This window comes from Papio anubis, chromosome 5, assembly GCF_008728515.1.
Source record: "Papio anubis isolate 15944 chromosome 5, Panubis1.0, whole genome shotgun sequence".
NCBI classification, from domain to species: Eukaryota; Metazoa; Chordata; class Mammalia; order Primates; family Cercopithecidae; genus Papio; species Papio anubis.
The window spans coordinates 7050574-7071418 of NC_044980.1; the positions used below are offsets into that span (position 1 = coordinate 7050574).

At 36.3% G+C, this 20845-nt stretch overlaps 2 long non-coding RNA genes across 7 annotated transcripts in view; one reads left to right on the top strand and one right to left on the bottom strand.

Annotated features, from left to right (window-relative positions):
• Positions 1–20845, top strand: part of LOC108586233 — a 140621-nt gene that overhangs the window by 27223 nt on the left and 92553 nt on the right. Inside the window, exons 3-7 of one of the 5 annotated variants that reach the window (XR_004183640.1) lie at positions 2878–3012; positions 3679–3897; positions 5714–5755; positions 8052–8204; positions 15931–19142. This is a non-coding gene — a long non-coding RNA (uncharacterized LOC108586233). Of the gene's footprint in view, positions 1–2877; positions 3013–3678; positions 3898–5713; positions 5756–8051; positions 8205–15930; positions 19143–20845 lie in introns of those variants that run through there. The other 4 variants (XR_004183642.1, XR_004183641.1, XR_004183643.1 and 1 more) reach the window with 4 other exon arrangements.
• Positions 983–20845, bottom strand: part of LOC116274870 — a 41694-nt gene continuing 21831 nt past the window's right edge. The window contains exon 3 of one of the 2 annotated variants that reach the window (XR_004183645.1): positions 983–1048. This is a non-coding gene — a long non-coding RNA (uncharacterized LOC116274870). Of the gene's footprint in view, positions 1049–5167; positions 5205–20845 lie in introns of those variants that run through there. The other variant, XR_004183644.1, reaches the window with a different exon arrangement.

Below are 20845 nucleotides of genomic sequence, written 5' to 3' on the forward strand. Positions count from 1 at the left end.
CCAAAATCTCAATGTCTTGACTATTCTTTCACCTGTACCACCTCTCAGGATTGTTTATGCAACTTGCAATACTGAAGAAAGAAAATATGCAGCCAAGAATGTACTACTACACTTCCTTGCTGAAAGTGTTCTTTCTGTGACACAGGATGGGGTTGGTTTCAGCTTACATAGAAGTAGCAGGTTTCATAAGCTCAAAGTTTTTCTCCTATTGTGCACCCCATTGCCCATGCAGCTCCACTTGGACTTCTGCATCACCCAGTGGGATTTGTGGCTTTAGGTGCTAGTGGGACTGTGGTAGTGATCCTGCTGTTGCCAATACTGTGAGTCATAAAGTCCTTTGTTTCTGACCTAGGAGTTGTGTATCTTTTGTCAGCATCCAAAGGATGTAGCAAGTTAACTTGATAATTTATCATCATTCTGATGGGAGTGCTCTTCCACACTGGCATAGTGTCAATGTGGGGTAATGTCCTTACGGATGATTATTGTTGAGAGATTATTTTATCAAAACCTTCCTCTCCAGTGAACCACTACTCATCAAGTTGGCCTGAACTGCAGATGCTGGACATCACTCAGCTGGTTCAGATTAATCAAGTACCTAGAAGTGGCTTTAGAGAATAAAACCCTGAGGGCCTTAACAGGCCTAAAGAGAAACCCCCTTTTCCAGTCTCCCTCACCTAAACAAGAGTCTTGGCCCCAAGCCTGGAGTTTGGAATTGGAAGGGTTAGCACCCTCACACCACTTTCATCTTGCATCCCAGATTGTGCTAACTGGTTCCTTCCCAGACGGCTGGTGGGATGAGATCCTACCTTGCCAGGATCCCATGCCTGGCAAGTTTCAGAGCTGAGATTCACCGTGTTCTAGCAACAACTCTTGCAACCTCTCTAATCACGAGGTGATGAATAGTCCATAAAAATGTCCAAATCTCAGAAATCACCACTTAGGAACTTAGAACACTACCTGTTCCTCAAAAATCTGTTGAAATTTAGAAAAGCCAGAAGATGCCCAAAATATTCATTTTCTTTGGTTCATTTGTACAATAATTTATGTTCTGAAAATAATAAAAAGAATGAGGATTAATAATATTCATCTGAGAAGTTCATTTTTTTATTCATAAATTACATATCTAAATTTATAAAATTTTTCTTTTTCAATTATGTCATTTTTTAATTTTTTTATTTTATTTTATTTTTTTTTGAGACAGAGGCTTGCTCTGTCGCCCACGCTGGAGTGCAGTAGTACCACCTTGGCTCACTGCAAGCTCCACCTCCCGGGTCCACGCCATTCTCCTGCCTTAGCCTCCTGAGTGGCTGGGACTACAGGCACCTGCCACCACACTCAGCTAATTTTTTGTATTTGTAGTAGAGATGGGGTTTCACCGTGTTATCCAGGATGGTCTCGATCTCCTGACCTTGTGATCTGCCTGCCTTGGCCTCCCAAAGTGCTGGGATTACAGGCTTGAGCCACCGTGCCCGGCCTTATGTCATCTTTAATATTGATCATTCTGTCCAACTATCAGAGAGAAGATGAATTAATTTATCCAGTCTCCCACTGGAGCACAGATGAGGAGTGAAAACATCAGTGGGTAGAGAGGGGCCCCTAAGCTGCTGTGGCCACTGTGTGAGAGGGTGTGATACTGTGCCTCCTTCCCTCCTGCAAGAAGCCTAGTGTCCAGCCAGTGAGAAAACAGACACCTGAAAGTGAATTGCTGGCCCTCACTGTGGGACAGCAGGTAAGGGCAAGACAGTCTTTGAGGAAGAGCCATACAGACAAAGTGAGCTCGGCAGTGAAGGCAGACCTCATGGAGGCTGCAGCAGGGAGATGACTTTGTGAAGACGTAGGCTGCAAATTGGGCTGCCAAGATCCTTGGGTGCTGAGGGTGGGGCAAAGCCTTCTAGGGAGGGAGAGAAGCAAGGACAGAGGCAAGGATGGGGGGCATAATGCACAGAGATTGGAAGATGCACAGAAATGGCTACAGAGAGACAGGCGGACTCATTACTAGGGAATTTCAAAGTGAGGTGGAAGGCTAAACTGGAGCCAAGCAGTTATGGTTGAACATTTGTGTCTCCCCCAAATTCATATGTTAAATTCTAACCCTCACGGTGATAATTTTAGAAGATGGAACCTTTGTGAGGTGATGAAGCCATGAAAGTTGTATTACTCGGTTCTTGCATCACAATAAAGAAATACCTGAGGCTGGGTCATTTGTAAAGAAAAGAGATTTAGTTGGCTCATAGTTCTGCAGGCTGTACAGGAAGCATGGTGCTGGCATCTGCTTCAGGTGGGGGCCTCAGAGAGCTTACAGTCATGGTAGAAGGCAAAAGAGGAGCTGGTGTATCACATGGCCCGGGGGAGGCCAGAGGGAGCAAGAGAGAGTGAAGGGGACTTTTAAACAACCAGATCTCACGTGAACTGAGTGAGAACTCACTTGTCACCAAGGGGATGGTGCTAAACCATTCATGAGACATCCACCCCAATGATCTATTCACCTCCCACCAGGCCCCATGTCCAACATTGGGAACCACATTTCAACATGAGATTTGCAGGGGACAGACATCCAAACCATGTAAAAAGTGGAGCCCTCATGAATGGTATTTGTGTCCCTATAAAAGAGACCTCAGAGAGCCAGCTCACTCTTTCCACCACGTGAGACAGCAATACAAAATCAGCAGTCGGCAGCCAAGAAGAGAGCTCTTATCAGAATCTGACCCTGCTGGCATGCTGATCTTGGGCTTCCAGCCTCTGGAATTGTGAGAAATAAATTTCTGTTGTTTATGAGCCACACAGTCTTGGGCACTTTGTGATAGCAGCATGAACTGACTAAGATGCAAATTGAGCAGGAATTTGAGGACTGAGTGGATTTTATTTTATTTTTTTAAGAATTAGAAGGAGAAAAAAGAAAAGAAAAAGAAGAGAAGGAGAAAATGAATGGAAATTGCACATTTACTATGAGTCAATCATGGTGCTGGGTGTTAAGAATATCATCTAATTTCACTCTTTCAACTCTTGAGAAGGGTAAGTTTATATACCTTTTGCAGAAAAGTGGTTGAAGCTGAAATATATTAAGTGTATGCTAATTGGTAATAAACAATCTTTTGAACTCCATTGATGCTTGAATTTTCACTCTGCTGGAAGTTGTCAGGTCCAAATTTTAAAGCAGACCTGTCAGCTTCAAAATATGAGCTTCTGCCATTGTACTGTTCTGCAGAAAAGTAATATGACTTTAGTTCCTCTGGCATTAGTGTGTAGCAAGCTCAGAGTGGGAGAGATTAGAAGAAGGAGCACTCTGGTGATGATGATAATATGTACCATTTATGGTGCACACAGATGTCCCAATTGCTACCTCCAGCATCTCTCATTTTTTCAATAAGCAAGCTCAGTAACATATACATTTTTAAGAAATGGGAATTAGAGATGTCAAGAATGTAAAACTATCAAGGACAAAGGTTGAAATTAAAAATAGGACTGACTGGCTTCAAAGCCATAGGGTTCAAATCTCACTACAACATCCTAGGGCACTGTTCAAGTGAGATGTCACAAGACCAGGTGCATAGTGGAAATGGCAGGGATCAAAACAATTGTCTTACCCAGTTGTATGTACCAGGATCAACTTTACTTGCCATAATGCTCCTTGGACACACCAGTAAAACTTCTCTTACTTCCTCTTTGCTCCCATTACAGTACAGAAGAAAGTACTGGAATGCCAGCAAGATGATAATTATTTTCTGAGAATGTGAGGAAAGGGAGAAGCCTGAATGTCAGTGGAAATCACGTTCTGGTTACTAACAGAGGAATTTGATTCTGGCCATCTTAATACAAAATGGGATTTACTGGAACCCTCTCATGTGCTTGAAGGAAAAACTGAAAGAGTCCGTGCTTGAGAACTGAACAGGCATCAAGGTAGGCTGGACAGTGGTGAGCAGACCAAAGGTCATGCCATGGGAAGATTTTGGTCAGCACAACATCGTCATTTCCTCTAGGAATAATACAGTCACCCTCTGGTTCCATCATCTGAAGTCACTTGCTCAGGATATAAAGTCCTAAGAGAGAGCATTTCGTTTGCTATGCTTGAGTTAATTTCTTCAAACAGGCCCACAGAAATAACTTTATAACCCAGCATCCCTTCCATAGATGAGTTTTCACCAGTGACTCTGGGAAGGAAGATTGTAGAATAAGTTCCTTGGAACTCTGACCAGACAGGAATCAACATATTGTGATGTTATAATGTAAACATATTCATCTAGGAACTTAGCTGGTATGCAGTGTAAAAGAGGGCTATGCACGTGTCAAGTTATTTCATTTTCTTTGACTTCTGAAGGGGCATTCCTCTGGCTTAACTTCCTAATGGAGTGCTATTTAAATCACTGCGACTGGCTGACTGTTAATAGTGCTGCACAGGAAGGAACCGGGGACTAATATTTTCTTCTAGTGTTACTTTAAAACCATCTGAAAACTGACTTCCTCATAATGAATCAGACTTAGCTAGGAGCATGATAAATTTAATTATAATGGACTTCGTGTGGGTATTGCCAGTCGTTTACATATTCATTGAGTTCCATGAAGTAGTTTTTCTTACCATTTTGAGTGTTAAAACCAAGGAAAGGCTAAATCACAGAAAGGAGAAATAACAAATTTGTCTATAATTAAAAGGTGAACTGGTCTCTTGAGCAGGTCTCCTATTTACATAAACTTCCTGGACTTAGTTCAGTGGGTGCTTCTCTTTATGAACGTACATTGTTACTGAATTATAAACAACCTGATTCTCTCTTCTGTGAAATATGTGTGGTATTTTCAGTTGTGTGAAGCCACCCCTAACTGTGTTGAGTAGTAAGAAAGCCCAGGGTTCAGGCCCTGGAGGCCCAAGGTGTTGCTGGCTTTGCTGACGGGTCTCATTGCTCAGTGGACTAGTGAAGGACCCAGATTTTCTGCCTCCCCTCTAGGCTTTCTGGTCTACAATCTAGGTCTTCCCAGGGCTGCTTCCCTGAGGATGGGGGCTGCTAAGATGCAGGGGATTCCTCATTCATACCTGGGCATGAAGATGACTGTTCCTGGACACTCTCTTAGGAGAATGAGGAGAAATTTCATCTGCAGCCAGTGGCGAATCTCTTTATATCCCGTTGGCCTAAACTATCATCTCCACTCTGCAGCCAGTTATAAACCACACGGATGAGCTAAATCTGATTTGTTCAGATGACTGGGGGCCATACCTGAAATTAGGAATTGTATTGAGTTAATATTTAAATAAAATTTCGAAGCATATTGGTGTCTGGAGCATACCAACTGAGCAAACGGACCTAGGAAGGAGGGAAGGAAAGAAAGTGGAATCAGCTTCTGATAAATTACTTAGGATGCCTGGGGAGCATTATGTCCAATAAAATTAGGATCTATTAAGGAAGAAAAATAGAGAAAAAGATGCAAAGATGCTGGTAGATAAACATTAAATATATATGTATGTGTGTATATATACGTATATATGTATATATGTGTGTGTATATATCCCTGTGTGTGTGTATATATATCCCTATATATACACACACACACACACACACACACACACACATTCCTATGTGTGGGTGAAAGAAATAATGAGAAACAAACACCAGGTGTTCCTTATTTATTTATTTTTTGGTGATTTGGGAGCTTATCTAGGAAATAATACAGCATCACTACTTTCAATTCCTATCTGATAACTAAAGGTCTTCATTTTATTTTAAAGAGTCTGAACTTCTTGTGTGGACTTTCAGAAGGATGACGACAGGTTGGTAGCTTTTTGCTATAGCTACATTGGGGAACATGATTCTGTATTTTTTCAGAACTGAGATTAGTGAATTGAGCTGCGGCAGCAGGGTTAACTGGAGAAAGTGGGAGGAGAGTGGTGGATCCGACAGGGCAGAAATCTGTATCCTTTAGGAAATAAAGAGACTGTTGAGATTTTCTATTTTTGCTTGTGTCACCTTAATACAGAAATGTATTGAGACATTTCTCCATTTCATCTAAATTGTCGAATGTATTGACATAAAATTCCATTGACACAATATTCCCTTATTATTATTTTAATATTTGTAGCATGTGTAAGGATGTCCTGTCTCTCATCCTTGATGTTAGTAATTTGTGTCTTCTCCTATTTTCTTAATCATTCTAACTAAAGGCTTATTAATTTCATTAATTGTTTCAAAGAATTAGCTTTGGTTTCCTTGATTTTTGTTTATTTTATATTGATTAATCATGTTTATTTCGATTTTATTTTACTTTCTACATTATTTTTGGTTAATTTACTTTTTCCTTTTAGGTTTTTGTAGTAGATAATTAATTTCATATCTTTTGCATTTCTTTTCTTTGAGACAGTGTCTCACTCTGTTGCCCAGGCTGGAGTGCAGTGGCGCAATCTTGGCTCACTACAGCTTCTGCCTCCCAGGTTCAAGAGATTCTACCCTCAGCCTCCCGAGTAGCTGGGACTACAGGTGCACACCACCATGCCCGGCTAATTTTTGTATTTTTAGTAGAGATGGGATTTTGCCATGTTAGTCAGGCTGGTCTTGAACCCCTGACCTCAAGTGATCTGCCCACTTTGGCCTCCCAAAGTCCTGGGATTATAGGCATGAGCTACCTTGTCTGGCCTCCATTTCTTATGTAAGCTCTAGTACTATAAAGATTCTTGCAAGCATTGCTTTAGCTGTATCCAACAAATGCTGACATGTTTTCATTTTCATTTCATCCAAAATATTCCAATGTCCTTTGTTCTTTCTTAATCCGTAGATTATTTTAAACTGTATTGTTAATTTCAAAATATTTCCAAATATTTGGGATTTTTTTAGATATCAGTCTTATTTCTAATTTAATTTAATATTAAATAACATAGTCTATATGACTTCAACACTTTTAAAAGTTTTGAAGCTGGCTAATAGCATTCTGTGACTTGCATAGGAAAGACAGGGCAAAAAAGGACAAAAACAAAATAATATGTATAAAATAAGGCCATGTCATAAAAGGCCATGTGTCTTATATATAACATTTGGGATGTATCCTATGTCTGGAGGAGATTTTAAACAGAGAATAACATGATAAATATATAATAATTTTAAAATTAAACAAAAAATTAAAATTCACATAGAACATTTGTAGTAGAAGTTTGCAAAAATTTGGGAACAAGGTTGTTTGAAAATTTGTAACAGCAATTATAGTAAATTACTGATAAAAATTAGTAAATTACTGATAAAAATTGAAGATAGAAATAAAATGTTTTTATCAAGAAAGGATGTTGAACTTTGTCAAATGCTTTCTCTGCATCAATTGAGATGATCATGTAGTTTTTATTACTCATTTTGTTAATGTGATGTATCATATTTATTGATTTCCATATGTTAAATCAGCCTTTCATCCCAGAGACAAATCCCACTTGGTCATGATGTATAATCTTTTGATGTGTTGTTGAGTTTGGTTTACTAACATTTCATTGAGAAATTTTGCGTCAATGTTCATCAGATATATTGGACTATAGTTTTCTTTGCCTGGGATGTTTTTGGCTTAGGTATCCAAGTGATGTTGGCATTATAAAGTGCTTTTGAAAGTATTTCCTGTAGCTCTATTTTTTGGAAGTAGGAGTATTGGTATTAATTATTCTTTGAATATTTCGTAGAATTTAGCATGAAGCCATCTGATCTAGGGAAGTTTTTGATTGTTTCTTTAGTCTCTTTGTTTATTATTTATCATTTCAGGCTTCCTATTTCTTCCTGATTTTTTTGGTAAGTGGTATTTTTATAGGGTTTTATTAATTTTCTCAATGTTATTTATCTTGTTGGCATAGAATTGTTCATAACAGTCCCTTATAATCCTTTTTATTTTTGAGGCATCTGTTGCAATGTTTCCATTTCTATCTTATTTATCTGAGTATTTTTTCTCTTTGTCTTAGTCTAGCTGAGGATTTATCAGTTTTATTTATATTTTCAAAAAATAATATTCCTATTGTTTTTTCTATTCACTAATTTATTTCTGTTCTGATCTTTATTATTTCCTCCTTTCTGCCAACTTATGTTTATTTATTCTTCTTTTTCTAGTTCCTTGAGGCATACTGTTAGTGTATTTATTTGGGATCCATCGTTCATGTATTTAGATATCACCAGAGAGGGAGAAAACAATACGAAATGTCAAGAAAACTGACTAGGGCATGGTGGTGCATGCCTGTGATCTCAACACTTTGGGAGGCCAAGGTAAGAAGATCAGTTGATGCCAGGAGTTTGAGATCAGGCTGGGCAACATAGCAAGGCCCCATTTCTACAAAAATAAGTAAATAAATGAATAAGTATATATTTTTAAAAATGCGGTTTTTAAAAAAGAAAATATGACACCACCAATGAAATAGAATTCTCTTAGTAACCAACCCCCTGAAACAGAAACTTATAAATTGTCTGAAAAGGAATTCAAAATAATATGCTTAAGGAAAGTCAGTGAGATACAAGAGAATACAGATGTACAATTCAATGACATCAGAAAATTCATGATGTTAATGAGAAATTTAACAAAGAGATAGGTACCATAAAACAGAAATCCTGAAGCTAAAGAAATGAATTAATAACAAAAAAGAATTAATTATATAAAAAATTAAATAAAAATTCAACAGAAAGCTTCGACAGTAGCCTAGCTCAAGCAGAAGAATCTGTAAACTTGAAAACAGGTCCTTTGAAATCATTCAGTCATAGGGTAAAATAAAATAAAAAAAAAATGAAAAAGAGTGAAGAAAGCCTAATGGACTTACAGGACACCATTAAGTGAACACTTGTTTATAGTATGGGAGTTCTAGGAGAAGAGACAGATAAAGAAACAGAAAACTTATCTAATAAAACAATTGTTAAAAACTTTGCAAGTCTTGAGAGAGATATAAAATTCACATTCGTAAAGCTCAAAGTTTCCCAAACAGATTTAATCACATTATAATCAAGTTGTAAAAAGTCAAAGGCAAAGAGAATGTTTTAATAACAGCAAGAAGAAACAAAAACATGTCACATATAAGTGAATTCCTATGAGATTATCAGTGGATTTCTCAGCAAACCTTGCAGGCCAGAGGAGAATTTAAGGATATATTCAAAGTGCTGAAAGGAAACACAAAAAAAACCTGATAGCCAAGAATGCTATACTCAGCCAAGTTTTTATTCAGAAATGAGGGAGCAACACTGTCTTTCCCTAAAAAGCAAAAGCTGAGGGAATTCATCACCATTAGACCTGCTTTACCTAAAAAGTTTAAGAGAGTTGTTCAAGTGAAAACAAAAGGATATCTTAAGAACATAACAAAATATGAAACTCACTGGTAGAGTTAAATATATAGTTAAGTTTAGAATACTTTTGTACTGTAGTGGTGGTGTGTAAATCATTCATGCCTTTAGTATGGAGGCTAAAAGTCAAAACATTAAAAAATAAAGCTATGATATGTTGTTAAGGAATACATGATATAAAAAGATAAAAATTTTGACTCCTTTGTTTTTGAAGGATAATTGCTCAAGGCACAAAATTGTAGCTTGATGAGTTTTTTTTCAACATTTTAAATATTTTACTACACCGTCATGCTGTTTGCATGGTTTCTGAGAAATCAAATGCAATTTTTACTTTTGCTTCTCTATATATAAGGTGATTTTTTTCCTTCTAGTGTCTTTCAATTTTCTCTATCTAATTGATATGATTTGGCTGTGTCCCCACCCAAATCTCATTTTGAATTGTAGTTCCCATAATTTCCACGTGTCATGGGAGGGGCCCAGTGGGAGGTAATTGAATTATGGGGACAGTTACCCTCATGCTGTTCTCCTGATGATGAGTTCTCACAAGATCTGATGGTTTTTTAAGGGGCCTTCCCCCTTTTGCTCGGCACTTCTCCTTCCTGCTGCCATGTGAAAAAGGATGTCTTTGCTTCCCCTTTTGCTGTGATTATGTTTCCTGATGCCTCCCAAGTCATGCTGAACTGTGAGTCAGTTAAACCTCTTTCCTTTATAAATTATCCAGTCTCAGGTATGTCTTTATTAGCAACGTGAGAACAGACTAAGACACTAATGTTTTCAGTTTGAATATGATGTACTTAGATGTACAGGTTTTTTTATTTATTTATCGTGCTTGGTGTTTTTTGAGCTTCCTGGATTGTGGCTTGGTCTCAGACATTAATTTGGAGGAAATTCTTAGGCATTAATGTATCAACTATTTCTTCCATTCCTTCCTTTCTTTTCTTTCTGGAATTTTATTTTGGCCCATTTTATTCAGTCTTTTTTTTTTCTCTTTGATTTTCAGTTTTGTAGGCTTTATTATCATATCATAAAGCTAAGAGATGATTTTCTTAGCTGTATCCAGTCTACCAGTGGGCACATGAAAGGTATTCTTTATTTCTGTTATAGTGTTTCTCATCTCTAGCCTTTCTTTATGATTCTTTCTTAGTATTTTCATCTCCTTGCTTACATTGCCCTTCTGTTTTGCTGTCTGCTTTACCCATTAGAAGACCTCAGAATATTAATCACAGTTGCTTTAAATTCATCATCTGACAATTCCACTATTCATTTTGTATCTGGTTCTGGTTCTGGTTCTGATGCTTGTTCTGCCTCTTCAAACAGTGTTTTTTCCCCCTCTCTTTCAGTATGCCTTGTAGTGTTTCATGTAAAAGCAGACATAATAGACTGTGTAAATGGAACTGTGGCAAATAGGTTTTGAATAATATAATGGTAAAATATGGGGAAATCTTTTTACAGTTTCATCATTAGTTCCCAGTCTTTTAGTGAGCCTATGCCCCTCGGCTATGAACTTCAACAGTGCTGTTCAGAGTTTTTTGGTTTTTTTTTTTCTTCCTTAGAGGGTACAGGATGGCTACAAGGAGGTAGAGTTTGGTATTTACCTTTCCCCAGGCCAGTCAGTCTCTGATAAAACTACAATAGATGAGGCTGTGCCTACAATAGTTTCTTTTGAAGGCTGGCCTTGTTAAATGGAAAAGAATGCCCTGCATCATGGCACAATGGTTCCTTTGCTTTTTGCCCTGCCTGAAGCAGGAGGGGATTTTTCTCTGATTTTCATGGTGAGAACCATGGCAGAGGTCTTGGAGATAAAACTCATAAAAATGTGGGAGGCCCCTATGACTGTTTCCACGTCTCAGCCTTGCCCATTCTAAATCTCCATCAATTTGTTAATTATAGTTTGGGTATTTCTAAGCCAGTACCAGCTCCTGTAGAGATTTCTGCTAATGAGCTTCTGATCTGGAAAGTTTTGATTCTCTGTATTCATCTTTCTGCCTCTACAATATTAGGGGCAGCACTTGCCCTGTTACCTTACTTCTAAGACAGATCTAAGAAGAGTTGGTGATTTTTCCATTTGTTTAGGTTTTTGCTTGTTGGAATGGGGTAATGACCTGCAAGCTGCCTACATGCCAATCAGGACTTATTTATTGTTCTTTATTGCTTGTTTTCTATTTTTTTCTGCTCTCATATTTATAATTTTCTTCCTTCTACTTATGTCACATTTTACTTGTTCTTCTTTTAGATTCTTAGGATATAAACTTAGGTCAGTGATTTAAATCTTTTATTTTTATTCATATTAGGGGATAAAGATATTATTTTCTTCTAAATTCTGCTCCAGCTGCATTGCATATGGTTAATATGTATTAATTTATTTTTAATTTATTAAAACATTTCTAATGTTCCTTGTGATTTATTTTTTGACTCATGTGAAATTTGGAATTCTGTTGTTCAATTAGCAGATATTTGGGAAAATTTTCAGATAGTTTTGGTGAATCCTAATTTAGGTGTTGTTTGGTCACAGAGCATATACTATGTAATTTCAATCTTTCAAATTTATTGAAAACGATGTTATAGTCACTCTTGCCCTTAAATGCATATTCTGTTCTTTTGGGGTAAAAGTGTTTCATAAAAGTAAATTAGGTCACTTTAGTTGATAGTGTTACTGGATTATTCAAATGTTTTCAATCTGACAGGAGATAAACTGTTAAAATCTACCACTACCGTTGTAGACTTGTATCTTTTTACTTTTATTTGACATAGTTTATTCTTCATGTATGTGAAAGCTCTGCAATAGATATACATATACAAATATATAGCATTTAATCTTCTTGATTTATTAACTTTTATCATTACTTAAATATCTTTTAGAGTTGTCTTGAAAATGTTATTTAATTTCAGTATATCTTTTGGAATTTGTTATAGTTAGTATTTACAATGGTATATACATCTTTTTTTGGTATACTTTTGCCATGTTTTTGTATAACACTTATCTCTTATACTCAGAATATTGTTTTAATACCTTGCTTTTTACAAAAATTCTGATGTACTGTGTATATTTTAAACTGGACTTTTAACATAATTTTTATTTAACGCAATTTCTACTGTTTTGGGGTTTAACCTTTCTTCTTGCCATTTATTTTCTGTGTACCCTGTTTATTGTTATTTTTTCACTTTTTTTTTTTTTTTTACCTTTTTGGGGATCAAGTAATTAACTTTTGGTTATTCCATTTTTATCTTCCCTCTTGGTTTATTAGCTATAACTCTCTTCATTTTTTACTCTTTTTAGTATGACTGTCTTAGAGTTTTAATATATACTTTTGACTTATGGTGGTTAACTTTTAAATTGTATTATAATGCTTTGGCAGAGTGTAATGACCTTGCAAAATTGTACTTCAATTTCTTCCTTCCCATTCTATGTGCTTTTTGTCCTTCTACATATGCTTTAAACTCCAAAGTATATTATTATTGTTGTTGTTTCTTTATTTTTATCTAAAATTTTTTTTTAATATTATGATACTTGAAATCCCTAAAACCCCTAAAACTCTTTTCCGTTGTTTATGAGGTTGAAACTATTTCAGAATACCTTATTTACATTTTTACTTTCAAGCTATCAGACCATATATTTGCATTTTTCAGAGGTTACATAACATATGGTATTATAACAGATTGAATGCAAAAACAGGAGACTCTAACTGTCCTCCTGTAAGTCAGACATTAAAGAAATTTGCAAAGATATACAGTGTCACTCTTTTTGCTAGTATTTTTTTTAAAAAGACAGTTATATTTATGTTCAAAGATTTTTAAAACATATATGAAATTCTTGTTATCCTTAATATATATTTCTCTGTTTTCATTCCTAATATGTTAAATGTACTAGCAGCTATAACTTATATAAACAAAAGCTCTTTGTGAACCTCTGCGGATTCCAAAAGGTTTCTATGAATCAAAGAAACCTCTAAAACTTAAAAAGTTTAAGAATAGATTATTGAGCTTTAAAATAAATGTTTCAAATTCTGATACATTTACTTATGTAACTACTATTTCCATGATTCTACCTTCCTTCATATAGATGGAAATTTCCATAAAGTGTTATTATCCTTCAAACTGAAGAAATTTCTTCAACTTCTTTGATACAGGTTGTTGGCAATGCGTTGCTTTTTTTGCTTTCGCTGTATATAATTTTATTTTTTTTTAATTTTTTCGAGACGGAGTCTTGCTCTGTCGCCCAGGCTGGAGTGCAGTGGCGCGATCTCGGCTCACTGCAAGCTCCGCCTCCCGGGCTCACGTCATTCTCCTGCCTCAGACTCCCGAGTAGCTGGGACTACAGGTGCCCGCCACCACGCCTGACTAATTTTTGTATTTTTAGTAGAGACGGGGTTTCATCCGTGTTAGCCAGGATGATCTTGATCTTCTGACCTCGTGATCCACCTGCCTTGGCCTCCCAAAGTGCTGTGATGACAGCTGTAAGCCACCACACCCAGCCCTAAAATGTCTTTGTTTCATCGTCATGTTAAAGCTGTATGTAGAATTCTAGGTTGAAAATTGTTTACAGAAATTTGTGGTAAAAATTATAATGCTTACCCCTTGCCCTACCAGTGCCCATTTGGAAAAACTAGTTACCCCAACTTCTGAGAATGGATATTTGGGAAGGTCAAAGTCAGCTGTGTATTTAAAAAATTAAAGCAGTTGAAATGAGTGTGGCAAAGAACATTACACCCATTTTTAATTTAATGTGATAAGCCTGCCCCTACTTTTTCTAACCAAGTCATGCTCTATCTGCAGAAATTAAAATATTTCAAATTGTGTTCTCCTATAAAATTTATATTATTGACCTGACCTCAGTCTTTAAGATTTTTATTTTCAGACCTACAGCTGTCAACACCTGACTTCTAGAATTCTTCTTGAAATTTAAAATTCTAACATGTTAACCATATGTGCATTTTTGAGAAAAAGCTATGATGAAGTAATTGGATAACTTTTCACATTTTTTCTTGTATTTATACTGCTAACAGTGACATCAATAAGACTTACTTTACAATTTTGTAGTATGCAATGTCCTAGAGAAATGATGTATTTTATGTAGTGTCTGAACACAGGTGTTTTCTTAGAAATTCTAAAGGAAACTAATCTTTCTCCCTTGATGCTAATGACTGTAGACATACTTTATCAACAAATTCAAACCCTAAGCTTTACAAAGCCAATGGTTATAAGAGAAGTGGGATCTAATATCATTGATTACTAAACAAAATTATGAAAATGGTTAAAGTGTGTGCATTGAGGTAAATATATGTTTAACAGAGTGCTTGCAATATTTAGAAGCTCAAGGCTGCCCCCTTTAAAGGAAGCAATGCTTTAAAGGAGAGGTGGAAAACCATTATGAAGTGAAAAAATATTCCAAGAGATCTCAGATGCATTTCAGCTGTTCTGGATTCCCTATTGATAACTGTGCTGTTGACACGAGTGTTCCCAGGAGGACTGTGGGAAAAACCAATGCAGGTTTTATTTCCTGTGCCCTTTGCTCTCTGCAAAGAGCCAGTCTACTAAAAACATGTACATCCCAGCTCCACCGGGTTTCTCACTACCTGTATTAGTCTGTTTGTGCAGCTATAATAAAATGCCCTAGACTGGGTAATTTACAAAAGATAGAAATTTATTTTTAACTGTTCCAGAGGGGTTGGGAAGTCCAAGATAAAAGCACTGGCAGATTTGATGTCTGGTGAAGACCCATTCCTCACAGATGGTGCTCTCTAGGGCTTCTCACATGGCAAAAGAGATAGAAGGGATAAATAGTTCCTTTGTACCTCTTTTATGAGGTCACTAATCCCATTCACTTGGGCTCCACCCTCATGACTTAATCACCTCCTAAAGATCCCATCTGTTAATATTATGACATTGGAGATTAAGTTTTAACATAGGTTATATTAGGGGGACACATTCAGACCGTAGTACCAACCAAGCACACAGCACCCTTCTCACACCCCTGTTGTCAACCCCAATGTCTTCTCTCTGCCTCTATCCAGTTCTACTTGTCCTTCAGGGCTCAGCCTAATGACCATAACTTCCATGAAATCATCTCATAGATTGCAGATGAAATCAGTGTTTTGTTCTCATTGTGCAATAAAAGGAGAATATTGCTTTTTCTTTACCTTAACACCCCCTGCGTTGGTTATTTACTTCTCTGTGTCCCTCCTGAGTTTACATAGGGATTACTGTCAGACACCACTAGCACATAGTAATGCTAGAACACGGGATTTACTGGGGAAGACCGTAGGAGCTGAAAACGAATACAGCACATCCATGGGCTCTCACCATCCCACATCTTAGTCTTCATAGCCTGTGGTGGGCCAGCCTGCCAGTATACAACACCTCCATCCCTTTGATACTCTTCAAATTTATACGGTTGAAAACAGGGAACACTTGTTTGACTATTACTAGTAGACAATGCCTAGTTTGAGAAGTGGCTTTTTCAGGAAGGGTGAACAGTGTCTGATAGCCTGTTCTTTTGTTGAGAAATCTCTTGCATGCTGAACTCTGCTAAGCTATCAAAAGAGAGAAGGAATTTGCTTTTAATGGCAAACTATAAGTAATTTGCTTTTAATGGTAAACTGTTTTGTTTCTTAGTAGTAAGCTATAAGTAAGAGCCATGCCTTGCTGATTTTTCTATCCTAAATCCTAGCACATAGAGGGTCTGGATGAGCATCAAGACCCAACATGTTTTCAACACGTGGCTTGTATGGACAGAAGAACTACATACCAAAATCAAGACATGTCTGGACATCTGTAACAAATGTTGGAAATAGCCTTCACCAGACTTTTCTGCAGACATTCCATTTGGGTTTTTGCCAAGATATTAATGATTGAACAACAACCCGAAAGTGGTTATCTCAGCCTTCCACTAAAGGATTGAGACTCTACATCCAGCTGTCCTTGCGCAAGAAACTGTATTTGCACTTCAACCTTCAAGATCTTACCAATATCTCCTAATCGTGTTCATGTTTCCTATCTTGTCCACTATTACTTCAAACTTTACATCCTCAGTGACTATTGCTTTCACTCCTGAATCTTTCTCAGAATACCAAAGAGTGTTTTTCCATCTATTTTATCATGTAATTCTTCAATACAAGTACACACTGTTAAGAATAATAAAAAAGAAAGATGCAGTTCCAGCTATGAGGCAAGTTAGAATTCTGATTTGGCTCTGGCAGATAAGAATATTTTAGTATCTTCAGCACAAGAAAGAGAACAAAAGCAGGGTATGTTTGCTGCTGTCACTGCTGTGATTCTGAAGTTCAGCCAAAGACTTATTAGCGTTTCAATGTCCTGCTTTATGACGCATGAACCAGAGGCAAAAATATAAGAAATCATACCAGAAATGACAAGAACACTAGGTAGAGCTTTGATCAAAGACTTGCCTAGACACAGAACACTTGTGATTTTGATTCAAGTCAAGCCAGGATGACAGTAGCCAGGAGATATGCTTAGGGAGGCTTTGATTCTCCATTTACAAAAAGTTCAAGTTTCTTCCCAGTTAGATTCCTACAATTTCAGAAACTTTTAGTAACTGTTTAGAAATAGTGTCTCTTTTTTTTCTCTTAGATTATTTCCATCTCTTGGTGGATATGTTGTATCTCTGGGCTTAAAGAGCCTTAGATAGATCTCTCTGTTATGTGATAATTATTTTTATTAGTCATGTATTTCCATTAGCGAAATGCTGTGCTAAATAATCTTGATATTTTAATTCTTCATGTAATTTTTTTTGCATATTATCCCATTGAATATAATCTAACTCATTCATTGCCATAAGCATTGGCTATAACAAATCTCAAGTATAGAATGCTAAACCTAATAAGATAATCCCAAAGGGGAAAATTGACTTTATTATATTTCTGTGAACCTTCTCCTCCTTGAAGTCTCTCCTTGAAGTCTAATTCACTGACCACTGAGTTGCAAAATTAGCTCTCACTACAGCTTTGTCTGCTGTCATTTTAGAGACATATTTCCAAAAGAAGGTAATATTGTCAGTTCTCAGCCTCAGAGTCAGAAAATTTAGGAACACACTGAAATCTATAAATCTCAGTCACCAAGTGAAGTCATAAATACATTTTTATAGTTGCCACACATTAAAAACCTATTTAAGTTTTTAATAAATAAAATATTTACCCTCTCAAAATCATAATTATCATCATATATTATCCCAAATCCCTCTCAGTCAGCACTAAATATTTTAAGTTTCAGAAGGTGGATTATAAGGTATCAGTCAGAATGAACTGTTTTACTAAAGTAACAAATAATCCTAAAAACATCAGTGGCTAAAGATAACTAAGTTAATTTCTAACTCATACTAGTTTTCCAAGATGGGATGGCAGGGATCCTCCGCCATTCATAGTTATTCAAGGTTCACGCTGACGAAAGCTTCAACTCAGTGCATGTTTTCACAGTTGCCACAGTGTGTAAAAGGAAATGGGGCAAGTCATGAATTGGTTCTGAAAGCTTGTAATCTACAGTAAAATATTCCTTGTCCATTCACATATCAATGGCCACAGCAAGTTACAGGCCACATCCACTTTTAAAAGGGGAGAAAAGGTTCAGCCCTGTCATCTGCTGGGAAGAGGGTGGAGAAGATGCATATTTGTGAAGTCTCTAATGACAATCACACAGATAACCCAAAATGCATGTTGGCGGGGAACCTAATGATAACCCAGTTTAACCCCTTCATTTAACAAGTTGAAAATTTGTTAGTGATTAGATGCTTGGACCATCTGGGTTTGTCCTAAAATTTCAGGGCTTCTGGTGAAATCATTAACTCCTCTGGGCTCTGACGCGCCTCTAGGCATTCTGCTTCATGATCGATTTTTGACTAATAAACCTCTCTTGAATACCTGGAATAAATCCCACTTATTTATGGTATGTAATTCCCTTTGTATGTTGCTACATTCTTTCAGCTATTTTTTTGCCTCTATATCCATGAGGGGGATTGGTGTGTGCTATTCCTTTATGGTACTGTCTTTGGTTTAGTATAAAGGTATTTCTGGCTTCATAGTGATGGGTTGGGTAGTGTTCTCTCTTCTATTTTCTGGAAGAGATTGTGTAGGATGTGGGTTCATTCTTAAATATTCAGTAAAATTCTCTAGTGAAACTATTAGAATCTGGACCTTTCTTTTTGAGAGAAGAAATTTAAAATTATGAATTTAGATTTCATACTAGTTATAGGGCAATTCAAATTATTTCCTATACCTTGAGTTATAGTAGTTTTTTTTTTTTTTTTTAAAGAATTAGAACATTTCTTCTAAGTTGTTAAATTTACGTAGGTAGAGTTGTTCATAGCATTCTTTTGTTATCCTCCAAGTGTCTTCAGGGTCTACAATGATTTCTGCTGTTTCATTCCTGATATTGTTAATTTGTGTCTTCTCTATATGTTTCATTGTCAGCCTTGCTAGAGGGTTATCAATTGTATTAATCTGTTAAAAATAAGTTTTTTTGTTTCACTGAATTCATTTATTGCTTCTCTGAGATTGCATTGATTTCTTTTATCTTTATTGTTTCTTTCTTATGCTTGTTTTAGGTTTATTTTATTCTTTTTCCTGTTTCTTGAAGTGGGAAATTAGATAACTGAAGAGACTTTTATTCTTTTCTGGTATAAGATTTAGTAGTATAAATCTCAGCACTGCCTTAGCTGTTTCCCACTAGTTCGAATATGTTATATTTTTACTTTCCTTCAGTTAAATGTGTTTTTAAATTTCTTTTGCATCTTTCTTTATCATCTGTAAATTATATAGCAATATGTTCTGGCCAGGCTTCGGTAACTCATGCCTGTAATCTCAACACTTTTGGAGGCTGAGGTGGAAGGAATGTTTGAACCCAGGAGAGTTCAAGACTAGCCTGGCAGCATAGCAAAACCCTGTCTCTATAAAAAAAATAATAAAAAAGAGGCTGGGTGCAGTGACTTTCGCCTGTAATCCCAGCACTCTGGGAGGCCGAGGTGGGCAGATCACCAGAGGTTGGGAGTTCGAGACCAGGCTGACCAACACAGAGAAACCTCATCTCTACTAAAAATACAAAATTAGCTGGGCATGGTGGCGCATGCCTGTAATCCCAGCTACTTGGGAGGCTGAGGCAGGAGAATCTCTTGAACCTGGGAGGCAGAGGTTGTGGTGAGCCAAGATTGCACCATTGCACTCTGGACAACAAGAGTGAAACTCCACCTCAAAACACAAAATTAAAAATAAAAGAAAATTAGCTGGGCATAGTGGCATGCACCTCTAGTCTCAGCTGCTCAGGAGGCTGAGGTGGGAGGATCTCTTGAGCTAGGGAGTTTGAGGCTACAGTGAGCTGTGATCCTGCCACTATACTCCAATCTGGGAGACAGAGCTACTCTTTGTTTCAAAAACAAAAACAAAAGTGTTCTTTAGTTTCCCAATGTTTGGAGATTTTTCTTTCTTTCTGTTGTTAATTTCTAGTTTGATTCTGTTGTGGTTACAGAACACCCTCTGTAGGATTTTATCTCTTTTGAATTTATTAAGGCTTGTATTATGACCTATATTATGGTTTCTTAGTGTATGTTTCATGGGCATTTGAAAATAAGGTGTATTCTACTGTTTTGGGGTAGAATGTCCTATAAATGTTGATTAGATCCGTTTGATGAATGATGTTAAATTCTTCTGTATAATTGCTGATTTTTGGTCTAGTTGCTCTATCAATTGTTGAGAAAAGAGTGTTGAAGTCTTCAACAATGATTGCGCATTTGTATTTTTCTACTTCTAATTCTACTGGTGTTTGCTTTATACATTTTTCAACTCTGTTGCTGGTGCATACACATTTAGAATTGCTATGTCTTCTTGATGAATTGATTCTTTTATCATTATATAATATTCCTCTGTCCTTATAATTTTCTTTGCTCTGAGGTCTACTTTATTATATTAATTTATCCACTCACAGTTTCTTTTCATTTTTGTTTGCATGGCATATCTTTTTCCATTTTTTTTTTTTACTTTTGACCTACATGTATTCTTATATTAGAGGTAATATCTTATAGATAGCATATAGTTATGTCATATTTTTAATCGATGCTTCTAAACTTTGTCTCTGAATTAATGTAGTTAGACCATTTATATGTAATACAATTTAATAAAATTATTAATGTTTTATATAATGATTGTGTTACAGTTTAAGTCTAACATTTTATTTTTCTGTTTATTCTGTCTTTTATTTTTCCATTTTTTTCTTCCTTCTTGTGTAATACCTGAACATTTTACATTTCTCATGTTTTATTTTTACTGTATTATTCCTTCTCTCCAAATTTTCTGTGACTTATTCTTTTACAATTTCCTTTCTTCTTAGATAAATTATTTTAGTCATTATTTTTGAAAAACTATGCTGGTGACACATTCCTTCATCTAAAAATATCTTGACTTCATCTTAATTCCTGAGGTACAGTATGTTTTGCTGGGTATTAAATCCTGAATTGACAATCATTTGATTTCAACACTTGAACAAAGTACTGCTTTCTTGTGGCATCCATGTTTTTTGATTGAAAGGCTGCTTTCATTTAGTGAAAAATGAATCATTGTATGATTTTGCTTTTAAGATTTTCT